Consider the following 13381-nt stretch of genomic DNA (forward strand, 5'->3'; position numbering starts at 1 on the left):
ATTGGGCCCCACATTTGATAGGACCAGCCCTGCGGACAATGTGGAGCGCCCAGTAGAGTAATAGAACATGGGATAACGGTCATGAGAGGGACTTCTATTTAAGGAGAGGATCATTGCCCCTAAACCTTTTTAAAGGACCAGTAACACCAAGTTAGCTTAACACTTAATTCCCCCCAAACTTCTATATAAGTCAGGCTTACTCTCCCCTTTGGTTTTCTTTTTAAATCTTGAGCTTCAATCTGACTTCCAAAGTGCTTCATAATAGAATGTGAAAAGGTGACGGGCGCTTGAATTCCTCTGTGTGCTGAACCAGAAGTCAGCTTCACATGGACGACCTAAAGCACCCAAGCTTTTTTTTTTTTTAAGCATCTGCAGTTCAAATGTCTGTTTCTTTTCCTTCAGACAGCTTTGGGGGTAATATTGTGAGCATATATATTAAAGGAACAGTTCAGTGTAAAATTAAAACACTGGGTAAATAGATAGACTGTGCAAAATAAAAAAATGTTTTCAATATAGTTAGCCAAAAATGTAATGTATAAAGGCTGGAGTGATTGGATGTCGAACAGAATAGAACAGAATCCAACTATAAAAGAGTCCTTTATGTATTCATCCGTGTGAGTGTGCTTCTCTACGCGCTGCAATCCCTGTGCTGGAGTGCCAAAGGTTACTAATACAAAAAGAGGTACCCGGAGAGCACTTGTTTCTTTAGTTAAAAGGTCATCTCTTTATTTGCAGACATTTACTGCAGTAAATTCTGAAACTGCTAACTGGATAGCTAAATAACTCAAAAACCCTAAAAAATAAAAAATGAAAACCAATTGCAATTTGTCTCACAATCAGACTACAAGTTAATTGAAAGGTGAACAACCCCTTTAATCTGCTGTTAGGAATTTATACATTACTGGGAAGGATGGGGTAATTGGGCCTATTTTCTAACATAGGTGCTAAATTTTATTTTACATTTGTAAATTGCAGTTAAAGAGCAAGGCAACGCCAAAATAAAAATTTGCCTTATAAAAGAAAACATAATTCTAAGTAATATATCTTTATTAACAATTTTCAGTGCTTTGAAAGTTATTTGTAAAAACAATTGCTATTGAAAGCAGCATTTGCTTAAAGGAGAATTCAAAAGTTTTAAAAAAAAAAAACCCTACCCCCCACCCCACGTAGACCCTCCTACCCCCCATCATAGCTGCCCCCTGGGGAAATGCCCCTTACTTTATACTTACCCCTCTGCGCAGAGTCAGGCATTGGAGTTCCACGCAGCCATCTTCGGGGTCTACAGTAAGCTGAGTGGGAGACCGGCGAAGCAGCGCATGCGCAGTTGGAGCAAATTGCTGGTTTGCAACAACTGCGCATGCGCCCAAATTGACGGAAATAGCCACAGCACCAGAAGAAGTCGCGAAGACCCGGAAGATGGCTGTGTGGAACTCCGATGCTTGACTCTGCGCCACAGGCTAAGTACAAAGTTAGGGGCATCTCCCCGGGGGTAGTTATACTGGGAGGGGGGGTCTACGTGGGGTGGAGGGGTTTTTTTTGAAAATGGTTGAATTCTCCTTTTATGCTTGGTTGTTACTTTTTAAACAATGTTGCAAAAGTCATAGTTCCCCAGCAAAGACAGGTCTGTTAATCAGCTGCCTTGTCTTACATTCAGGCCCGGACTGGCATTCTGTCCGTTCGGGCAAATGCCAGAGGGGCCGCGTTATGTTTCTTCAAGTGGGCCGCTCGCTCCTGATCCTAATTAGTGCGCACCTGTGACACGCTCTATACACGGCAGTGTAGTAGCACATGCTTAGGATAAGGTTTATGTGTCCAGGGCAGGGCCATCATGGGGGGAAGGTCACATGTCCCGGTGCTTTTTGAGTATTTGGGGGGGCAGTGGCTGTACTCGGGTGAGGAGGGTGGAGCTGTAGTGCCTCCACGTTTCTTTCCCCTCCCCTGCTTTGTTTGTTCATGAAGTCTTAGTCCAGAAGAGCTGCATGGCGATTGGATATACTGTGAGAGAAGGTCAGATTTCACCCTCCAGCCTATCCAATCCCTGTCCAGCTCTACTGGGTCTTAAGAGAAAATGAATAGTGTATAAGCATGGGAGGGGAAAGAAACATGCAGGCACTACAGCTCCGCCCTCCTCCCCACCCGATTCTGCAGCTGTCTGACAGCAGCAGGGGCCCTTCCACAGAGTATTAAGGTACAAAGGTTCTGATTACACAGGTGTTAAAATGTGGATTTAATTGTATTTAATTGAAATTTTATTTAAAAGAAGTTACATGCTTAACTCTTATTTATTTTGCTCATGCTAAAAATAGTTGCAAATAGGTGCTGTGGCAGGTTTTGCTTTTGATAATTAAAGACAAGTTTCCTGTGCAGAGAAGGGAGAAATGCCATAAAAATAGAACTTTTCCTTCACTTTATTCTGCAAAACATAGACAGGGTGTCCTAGGCAGCACAAAATATAACACAGCAATTGATCCCATATAAGCTTGTAGTCTTAGATAAAGATATTGGAAGTCACTGAGGGATTGGTTTGCGACCATATAAAGACACAAGGCTGCAGGCTGAGTTATACAGGGAACTCAGAGTATCACTCATGTATTATAAGGCATAATGTACCCCTACTGTCAATGATAAGGATATTAGAAGTCTCTGAGGGGTTCTGTGACCATTTAAAGGCACAAGGCTGCAGGCTGAGTTATACAGGGAACTCAGATTATTACTCATGTATTATAAGGGATAATGTACCCCCTACTGTAAATTATAAGGATATTAGAAGCAGGTCTGGACTGAGAGTCAAAATAGGCCCTAGCATTTCAGGTACACAGAGGCCCGATAATCCTACACAGAGACCCAAACTTCCCCCACCAGCCCACTAAATACTGACTTTCTATGGCACCTTATAGCAGCCCCTCTGGCATTTGCCAGAACCCACAGATTGCCAGTCTGGGCCTGATTAGAAGTCACTAAGGGGCTCAGTGACCATATAAAGGCACAAGGCTGCAGAATCTTTAAGATATTTTACATTAATTACACTTAAGTGAGAAAGGCAGCTCTTTATGCACATCGTTTTTTGCAGTTTTACCCTTATATATGAGTGGATGAGTACAAGACCATCGCATGTTGATTTTTTTGCCTGGGCTGCTTTTTACTCCCAGTCCGGCCCTGCTTACATTGTATCAACAGTCTGAGCCATTACGGCAGAGCATAGAAAGGTACAGACAAACACTGCTTTCAATAGCAATACATATACAAATAACTTTAAAACCTATAGAAAATTTGTAATGAATGTATATTGCAAAGTTGCTTAGAATTCTGATTTCTTTTTTATTAAAAACATTTTTATTTTGGGGTTGACTTGTCCTTAGTGATAGAAAATGAGTGATAGAAATATAGGAACATCAGAATGGATATCTAGGAAGGCAAATAAACACTCTGATCTAACCAAACCCTAATTGACTTTCAGACTGGGCCCTGTAATTACTGCTCTGGTTCATTACAAGTCTTGTCCCCTAACCTTACTTTTATAACTGCCTTATGCACAAATTCTGCATGTAGAGAGACATGACGTCTGTTGAGTTCTAATACATCGTCTCTGGGCAAAAGGATGGATCTAACTGTCAAATATTATCTGACACCCAACTCCTGCATGAAGAGAAACAGATGCTGAGAGAGGGATAGTGAAGATAAACTTGATTATTTCAGAAACACTACAGAATTTTCAATTGATTGTGTTTAGAAATATTCTGATTTCAGTATGATGAAGCTTATATTAAATGTTCATTTTTGTGATAGTTCCCCTTTAAAAACTCCCTGGTTTCAGAGACCTATGGTATTCCAGGCACTCCTCCTTCTGCTTTAGCCACAGGAGGCAGTATGGTGACAGCCTGGCACTGATTACATGCCTTTTGCTTTGCTGCCTCCAGGTCAGCCTTCCCTAGTACAAGCCCTCTCTCCAGCAGCGGGCAATTGCTTGTTTAAGGGCTATTTAAGCCTGATTCCCAGACACCCCTGTACTGTTTTATTGGCCCTACAGCTAACTCCAAGCATAGTGAAATCCTGATCGTGTTTCTGATCTTGATCCTTATTGGATCATATTTCTGCTCCTGTTCCTGAATCTGGTAATCTTGGCCTGTTTCCTGTTCTGTTCTAATCTGTTCCCTGTTCCCTCTGATTTTTGGATCTTCCGATATTGACCTTGGCTTGTTTTTTGACCTTGCATGTAATCTGTCTGTCCTGACCTTTGGCCTGTCCCTCATCTGTTTGTCTGCCGCCTGCCCTTGACTTTCGGCCTGAACCTGGACTTGTTTTTTGCTGCCTTGTACTTTTCTGCAGAGGTCTGTGCACATTTTGTGTTTATTAAAAAATCTTAAATTATACAGCACATTGGCTCCTGTCCCGTGAATCCTGTGCAGGTATGGGACCTGTTAATGTTATCCAGAATGCTTGGGATCTGTAGTTTTCTGGATAAGGCGTCTTTCCATAATTTGGATCTCCATACCTTTATGAAAAAAATTTAAACATTAATTAAACCCAATAAGATTGTTTTGCCTCCAATAAGGAGTAATTACATTGTAGTTGGTACAAGTACAAGGTACTGATTTATTATTACAGAGAAAAAGGAAATACTTTTAAAAATATTGAATTAATTGATTAAAGGTAACCAGTAACATCAAGAAATAAAAATGTTTTAAAGTAATAAAAATATAATGCAGTGTTGCCCTGCACCGGTAAAACTGCTGTGTTTGTTTCAGAAACACTACTCTTGTTTACATAAATAAGCTGCTGTGTAGCAGTGGGGGCAGCCATTCAAAGGAGAAAAGGCTCAAGTTACACAGCAGATAAACTCTGTAGAACATAATGTTATCTGTTTCTAAAGCAAACACATCAGTTTTACCAGTGCAGGGCAATAGTACATTATATTCTGATTACTTCAAAACACTTTTGTTTTTTGGTGTTACTGTTCCTTTAAAACTGAATCTATGGGAGATTGCCTTCTCGTAATTCATATCTTTCTGGATAATGGGTTTCCAAATAATGGATCCCATACCTGTATTATATTCTACCTAATGTAGAACATGGAGAGGTAAATTATTAGCTAATCAAGCTCTTGTAGATAAACAAGTGGGAGCACTAATTCTTGTTCAGTCACAATGTAAACATTTGTCCATTTCTGGCCATTTTCTAATTTTAGTTGTTATTCTTCCATTTAGAAAATCCTATACAGTTGGGCTTTACTGTGTGTTTTACTCAGGGTCGGACTGGGGGGACCTGGGCCCACCGGGACACCTGTCCAGGGCCAATGTCCAGAGCCCCCCTCCGGACCCCCTACTGTGAGCTGCACGCATGTGTGAACGGCGTTGCGCTGCAAATTGTTTTTTTTTTTGTAGGGCCAGGAGATTGGGAGAGGGGGTCTGGCCCTACAGGGCCCATGAGGGCCGAGGGCCCACTGGAGTTTTCCCCGGTGTCCCGCCAGGCCAGTCCGACCCTGGTTTTACTCATGGTCTATAGCAATACTGCATGTACTACAAAAAGACCAGAACTGGACTTAAACCTACGATTACCTACAGGTAATTATGCTTTGCTTTTCAACAAATATTTTGCATAATGACAGAAAATGTAATTACATTCATTAAAATGTTCTGAAAATTTGTAATTGAAATTTCTATATAATAATGTCCCCACCTGTTGGTATTCGAAATAGTTTAGTGCCTCAGTCAGACTCATTATATGTCTTTGCTATTCTCTGCACTGCTTTTCCTGATTATGGAGGTGATTTATTAACATTTGAATTTTGTTCGTTTTCACAAATATTATTTTTTAGCACTAAAAATTGGGGATTATAGTAATTACTCAAAACCATGAAAAATTTGTAATTTATTAAGCAAAAAATAAATGACAAATGCAAAACTTTGCCATCTGAAAGCTTTCAAGGTTATGTAGAAGTCAACAGAGATTTGACCTTCAGGCCCGATTTGTGGGCAGGCCACAAAGACACGGGCCTAAACGCGGCATGCCGTCCACAGGCTGCATCTGAACTGGAGAATTTGATGTTTAAATCTCCCACCCGTTCTCTTTCCCAAGTGCTGTTGATCAGCAGCAGGAGGGAGTAGAGGTGTATGTGTGGAGGTGGTGTGAGTGGGGGGATTGCATGCGGCTGGTAGTGTGCAAGGCAGTGTGGGGGGCAGGTGGTATGAGCAGCCTAGGGGCACTTCAAGTTGAAATCTCCGGTTTTGGGTTTTCGGGGGGTTTATTTACACAAAATATTAGAGATTTTTGTGTTCTGATTAGTTCTGCATTTTTATATTAAGCTGTTTAATAAATTACTTTGCATTTATGGATATAGAGTAAGTTAGGGTTTCTTTAGAGGTTTCTAAAACCTCCAAACCCACTAAAATCAGATGGTTTTGATAAATGGGCCTCTACAGTATATGTACCACAGCAAAAGTCAACAAAGAAACCATTTGCCATAAAGTCTTGCACAAGTCTGTCATTCTCTTTCTTCGCAGTCTGATAATCATAGAACATGCAAGGCATTGTGGGAACGGGAGTCTTACTCGGACGACAATGTTGCTATGTTGTTTAAATGGTAAATCTAAAGCACAGTCTGATTTAATAGATTTGATGAAAATCAGTATTTAAAGGGGATCCCTTTTTAAAAACTGTTAATTGCAGATAAAACGTAACTCAGAGCAACTTTCAAACATAAATCAATGCATTTTTTAATGTTACTTATATCAGATTACAATATAAAGCATTACAGTTATCCCTTTCTGTTCTTGGTTCTGAAACAATGAGGTAAGTCAGTTCTCCTCTAGCTCTGTTGATCAGCTGCTTCTACTTAGTGCCAGACACAGTGTCGGACTGGCCCACCGGGATACCAGGAAAACTCCCGGTGGGCCCAAGTGTCAGTGGGCCCTCTTGCTTCTAACCATTTGGCCTATTTCATGGTCATTCCCTATTAATACCTTTATGGTAAAAAAAAGTGGCTTAATAATGGAAGTATAGTATAATAATAATAATAACAATAAAGTAGAGTAAGTAGATTTTAAAAACTAGGAGAATAAAGAGGTTGACTTCAGAGAGGAGGAATAATAGTTTGGAAAGTGGGCCCATGGTCATGGTTTACCAGTGGGCCCACCACCAAATTTTCTGGTGGACCCCTGGCATTGCAGTCTGACACTGCCCAGACAGATAGTGATTTGAACTGAAATTACATTAATAATTAACTTTAAAAACAAGGAAAATGTTTGTTTATTGAAAAAGCAAAGATCCCCTTTAATATTGTGCAATCCATCCATAAATACCTACAATTGCATAAGAGTTTATAGCAAAATTGGCTGTTGTCCCCATGGCCCATGGATATCCCAGGTCACAGTGCACTGAGTCTTGCTGTATTCAGATCCAAAGGTTTGAAAAGATAATATTATATTAGGTATGGTGGATGATCATAAAATTAAAGCAAAATCACTGTTTCATCTAAAATAAATGATTTTATAAAATCATAGCATATAAGTAGAGGTGAAAATCCAAAATGCGTCAAAACGTTAGTCAAACGTTAGTTTAAAGCTGTAGTGTGTATCTTTTCATATAGGCAGAAGTTTACTTTCTAGATACTGTCTACTGGCAACTATCACGTGATGTACCTGTAAATAGTGTGTGAAAATGTTAAGACACAAGTCTAACCATGGAATGATTGCACAGTGTTAAAGGAGATCTCTGCTTTTTTCAAGAAATGTTTCTTTTTAACATTTTCAAAGTTTTTTTAAGTTAACTATTGTCATTTATATTGAAATCAGTATCTGTCTGGCACAAAGTAGAAGCCGCTGATTAACAGAGCTAGAGGAGAACTGACTTTTACTGTATCTCATTGTTTTACAATCAGGAAAAAGATTCAGAGCCAAAACAGAAATGGATAACTATACTGCTTTATATTGTAATCGGATATAAATTTACAATACATGTTTAATTAACCTATATTTGAAATTTGCACTGTTTCATTTTTTTTATAATAGGGGTATTCTTTAAATGCTGATTTTGATCAAATCTTTTGAATTGGCTTATTAGTCTGGTCAGACCTCCAAAAAAATGGCCTGATGTACTGTATCACATACCAAATAGTCTATGGGCAAATTACATTTTTCTCTTTTTTTATAAGTTGATTTCATCAGTAGTGATAAAGAAGCAAGCTATTCATTCAAAAGCGTGCTTGTGTGTTTTTTAGCCTGAGCCAGGAGACCTTGGATGATAAAGGGGTGCTGTCCATAATGAGCTATTCTGGATATTTATACACCCAAATTTTTAATTTTTTTATAAATTGGTTAAATCTGTAGTGATTAAGAAGAAACCCATTCATTTAAAAGCGTACTTGTGTTTTTTAGCTTGAGCCAGGAGACCTTGAATGTAAATTAAAATACTTAACAATTATGATATAGGGGTGCTGTCCATAATTTGCTATTGTGCATATTTATACACCCAAATATTCAGAACTTCAGGGTGCATACTTACCCTTACATCTTGCAAACAGATGTTCACATTTCCAGATATGCAGAGACTACCAAGAAATTATGAGCTAAAGCAATATGAAGAAATCTAAATTAATATTTTGAGGTTTTGGGAATTGAAAGAATGTATTCAGCATTTTAATTTAAAAGTCTGATTTAACAATGGAAAAAATAGTATAATAAATAGTATAATAGTATAAATACATATAAACAAGAACAGAGACAGAAAATAGCAGAAAGTCGCAGAAATGGTAAATAGAACAGCATATTTGTATATTCAGGTAATGTTATTCCTTAAGTGGTTAATAGGAAAATCGAATTGAAGGGAAATGTGTTAAATTCCAGTAGATGTTCTTGAGTTGCTTTGGTAAAAAAGATGTTGAGTTTTCCCCCAAACCAAAGACCCCCACCCCAGCAGCCAAGCTGACAAAATCTGAATAGTTGAGTTCTCTTTGCACCTCCGTGGCCACTGATCCCTTCACTAACTTTAATAGTTGAACATTCAGCTCAATATTACAAATGGCTAACAATCTTCAATTGTTGCAGTATGCAAAGAAGAGGATGGAACAGTCCATAATTCTGGCGACACATGGATCAAAGACTGCTTCAAATGTGAATGCCAAAAGCCAGGAAGAATCACATGCTGCACAAGATAGGCTTGGAAATTGAACCCCCTCTTTCTCAATGAATACGGCATGTGCAGAATGTACTTTTTTTTGTTTTTTGTTCTTTCTTGCACTAAACAGGGCATTATCTGAAATTGAAAGGAAAGTCACATTCTACATCAGGTTCTTACAAGCACAATCAAATGTAGCTGATGTCCACTGAGAAGCAATCTGTATAATGAGCTTCTCTTAATCCCAAAGGCTAACAAAAGGTTCCTTCTTCGGAAAGGAAGGGTTTGTTTATATAGAAGGCATCTTCTTGATAATATACTGCCCCTTTAATCTCTAAGTGCCAGAAAGCAATCTGCCTGTACCTAGGACATATTCACCAATACACTGCATTAAAATTCAAGCTGATTCTTTAGAACTAGTGCATATAACCCAGGTACCGTTACATTAAATTATAGAAATGTAAAGCCACAAATCAAAGTTGCCAATATAACCTAGGTTTTTAATTATGTTAGGAAGCCAGTGCTGCCTTTATTTTATAAATCTGGGTCCCTTTGTATAATGTCCTGAAATATTTGATCAGGGCTAATTCAGATTTAGTGTGCCAACTTATAATGCCAAGCAGGTTGGTGCCACTGGTATAGGTTAAAAAACAAAAAGCAACAGAGAGTTAACAGAGAAAAAAGCCACAGTATTAGTCATATGACTGCTACTACATTTTTATGATAAAGTGACATTTACCAAGAGCTTTAGGTTTACCCTTTAGGCCCCCACTACAGCATTGCACTTCATTGCCATTCCAGGAATTATAAACTTTATTTTCCTAACCTCAACAGAGTTGTTTGTTTAACGTCACCAGTGGAAATGCTGACTTTTCAAGTATGTATTTTAAATATAACATGGTAGAGGCCAAAGTAATTTTACATATTTCTTCCTCAGCTATTCAGAACCACATGGTTACGACAAACAGTTGTGCGAAAAGGTGTTTGATAAGCAATCCCGTGATTACATTGTGATGAAGAACAATCCATCTGAAACCTGTAAAGTTAAATCCAGTAGTGGTTAAATTACTTATGTAATCATATCCTATGGGAAAGCTTTCTAGGGCTGGTTTTGGTACAAGGACTTTGGCTGTCAGTGAGACACTGGGAATTGTGATTCATCAGCAGCTGCAGAGGCTTATATTGGCTGGAGTTTTTCTTTTACTTCAGTCCTGTTTGTCTGAGCATTGTATAAAATAATACAAATTATTGGTAGATGTGTGTTAATTGTGAGGACATATACATTTTATATGTAACCATCCGAATATAATAATGCATTTCATGTGTGTGTGTGTGTGTGTGTGTGTGTGTGTGTGTGTGTGTGTGTGTGTGTGTGTGTGTGTGTGTGTGTGTGTGTGTGTATATATATATATATATACTTACATTCAAAGTACATTAAGATAAAGCACGGTTACCTTGTTTGCCTGAATAATCTCCAACTTGCATTGCATGCACCGGATATAATAATCAGCTCCATCCATCCATCCAAAACAATTTTCAACCAAACTGGCCCTTAGGGTAGAACTACACAAGTGATTTTACCTGCTATAGCATCCGTTCCGACACGCTGAATCCCAAGTGTCACGTTGGATGCGCCAAATCTAAGGTAAGTAATATGAATGTCGGGTGTTGTCACTGCGTGCATCCAACAGGACTGCCCCTTTAATCTCTAAGTGCCACAAAGCATCCGACAGTCCAACATTCCTATTACTTTCCTTAGATTCAGCGCATCCGACGTGACACCTGCGATTCATCTCAGTGCGTTAGAACGGATGCTATCGCAGGTAAAATCGCTTGTGTAGTTCTACCCTTAGGGCAGAGCTCCACGGGTGTTTTTCGTTGGATCAGAGCGCAGCAATGAAACTCAGGCTGCAAGTCGGATCCGATTGCAGGAGGCAAAATAAAATTGGACTCAACAAAAAGTCACAGGTAAAAACGACATTACATCCGACATGGCACGACTGTCGGATGTGAACGCAAAAAGCAGCGTCTTCATTTGACAGTCTAACCGTGTAGTTTTTACCTACGACTTTTCATTGAATCACATTATATTTTGAGGTCTGTGACTACATCTGACCTACCGCCTGCGTTTCGTTGATGCGTGCCGATCTGCGATATGCAAGTTTTGGAAAGTTATATCAATTTTGTAAATCTAAGGGCCCAATAAGTAGTAGTAGTTCATATAAATAGTAAAAATAATGAATTAATGTGCTAATAAGCACAGTTTATTAGGGGTGTGTATGTTATGTCATTTACCTAAATTTTTTATTTAATTGGGGGTCAGTGGAGTTTGCCTTGTAATTACTTGATACAAAAATAATGTAAGTTTTTGCATAAGTTAAGTAAGTTGTTTAAATAAATAGTAATTCCACTGCTGAAAAGTTCATGTAATTCACTATATAGCTCCTACTATAAATTGTCAAAATGATGAATTAGTCTACTAAATAGTCAATTTATTGAGGGCAGTGGAATTTGCAAGCAAAATTATGAAAAGCCGCACTCCACACAAACCTAAAAATACGTATCCTGGTGCCCAGCGATAGAGGAATCGCCCACCTCACATCAAGGGTAAGAAGAATTTCACTGGAACACAGGAGTTGCGATAGCAGGGCAAGCCCTTGCAATTTTATTACTTTACTAGTGCAATGTTTCGGGGACACACCCCTATATCAAGCATGTGGCAGTAGAATTTGCCCATGTCAAGCTTCTCTATGTTGTCATTGCTTTCTATGTAAGTTCCATAATCTTCCACCACTTGACTATGCAAGTCAAGTTAGTTTTTTCAGACGTTACCGTGTAAGTTTTGACTAAACCTTTGTGCGTAACTTACCCCTTTTGTATAAACATTTCATGGGGCTTGACACCTCTCCCCCCCCCATGATGGTGGCCCTGACCATGTCATGTTCCAGTAATAGCAATAACTGTGATATTCAGTGTCGGGCTGGGGTGTCCAGGGTCCACAGGGGCTGCCAACTCAAGGGCCCCCACTCCAGTCATGGCCTCCTTTCAGACCCCAGTCACACACTCCTGCTCCAGTTGTGAGCTCCTCTACCTGCCCTCCGCTTACATATTTACCTTTTGTGGCCAGGACATGAGGATTGTCCACAGTTTCTGCAGGGATCAGGCCTGGTTTGGCAGGGTCTACTGTATTTGTTCCTGGTGACCTGCCACCCCAGTCTGACCCTGAATGGGCACATGTTTTAAATGATTTTTATTGTTTTTCCAAGTGAAAAAAGCAGAAACTTTGACAAAAGATGAATGCTGAACAGTGAAGCTGGACAGTGAAGCTCATTCAGTTATAAAACAGTAGGTGGAGCCATCTTGATTGTTCAAGAGATTAATACGCATGAGTTACACCAATCATACAGCCAAACTACTAAACTACCTAACCTTAAAGTTACAAAATTCTAAAATAGTACACATGTAATAAAATGAATAAAAATAAAGAATACAAAGACATTTTCATTGAGCCTTTATGGATTAGCTTAATATTGTAGCAAGTCCAAAGTATGTGATTTGGAGCTAGTGTCAATTTGATCCCAGAATATTGACCAAATTTCAGTAAATGATCTTATAAGGTGCGGTTCTGCTGATTTTATCCTTATTGCTTCTTGCCAATAAAGTTGGTTTAGAAGAGATAGGATGTCAGTCATTGAAGGACTCGGACAGCCAATTTAACAACAATAGTTTTTTTGTAGCAGCTGTAAACAGAAAAATTAGGTTTGACAATAAATCCTTCTGGGAATTAGGCTGCCTCTTCAGACCTGGTCTTAGAGAGTCCAGATGTAAAAGTGCAGATTTTGGGCTTCGTTTAATTTTAAGCTATAGTTTTAGAGACAAAAACTTTTCCAAGGATAACATACCTTGTACACTTTTGGACAGTCCCGTAAGTAGTTGTCAGGACTTACCCTGGTGGTTTAGTGGGCAGCTGGGTCCACCGCCGCTCCTTCGACGTGGACGCCCGCTGCGCAGCTCCTGCTCTCTTCCTGGTGCCGGTTTCCCCTAAGGCGCGCGCGCTCGGTTCTTAAAGGCGCAGTGACGCTGGCGTGTGACGTCAGCGCGCAATAGCACCAAATTCAAATGTATTTAAGGGGAATTTAGGTTTCAGCAAGTTGCCCGTTGTTAGGTTCAAATTAGCTTGTTCCTGGGTGCTATTCCTTGTGATTCCTGATTTATCTACCGTGTTTGACCCTTGCCTGCCTGATTTACTACGCTGATCTCTCTAATCCTG

This window comes from Xenopus laevis, chromosome 7L (assembly GCF_017654675.1).
Source record: "Xenopus laevis strain J_2021 chromosome 7L, Xenopus_laevis_v10.1, whole genome shotgun sequence".
Taxonomy (NCBI): Eukaryota; Metazoa; Chordata; class Amphibia; order Anura; family Pipidae; genus Xenopus; species Xenopus laevis.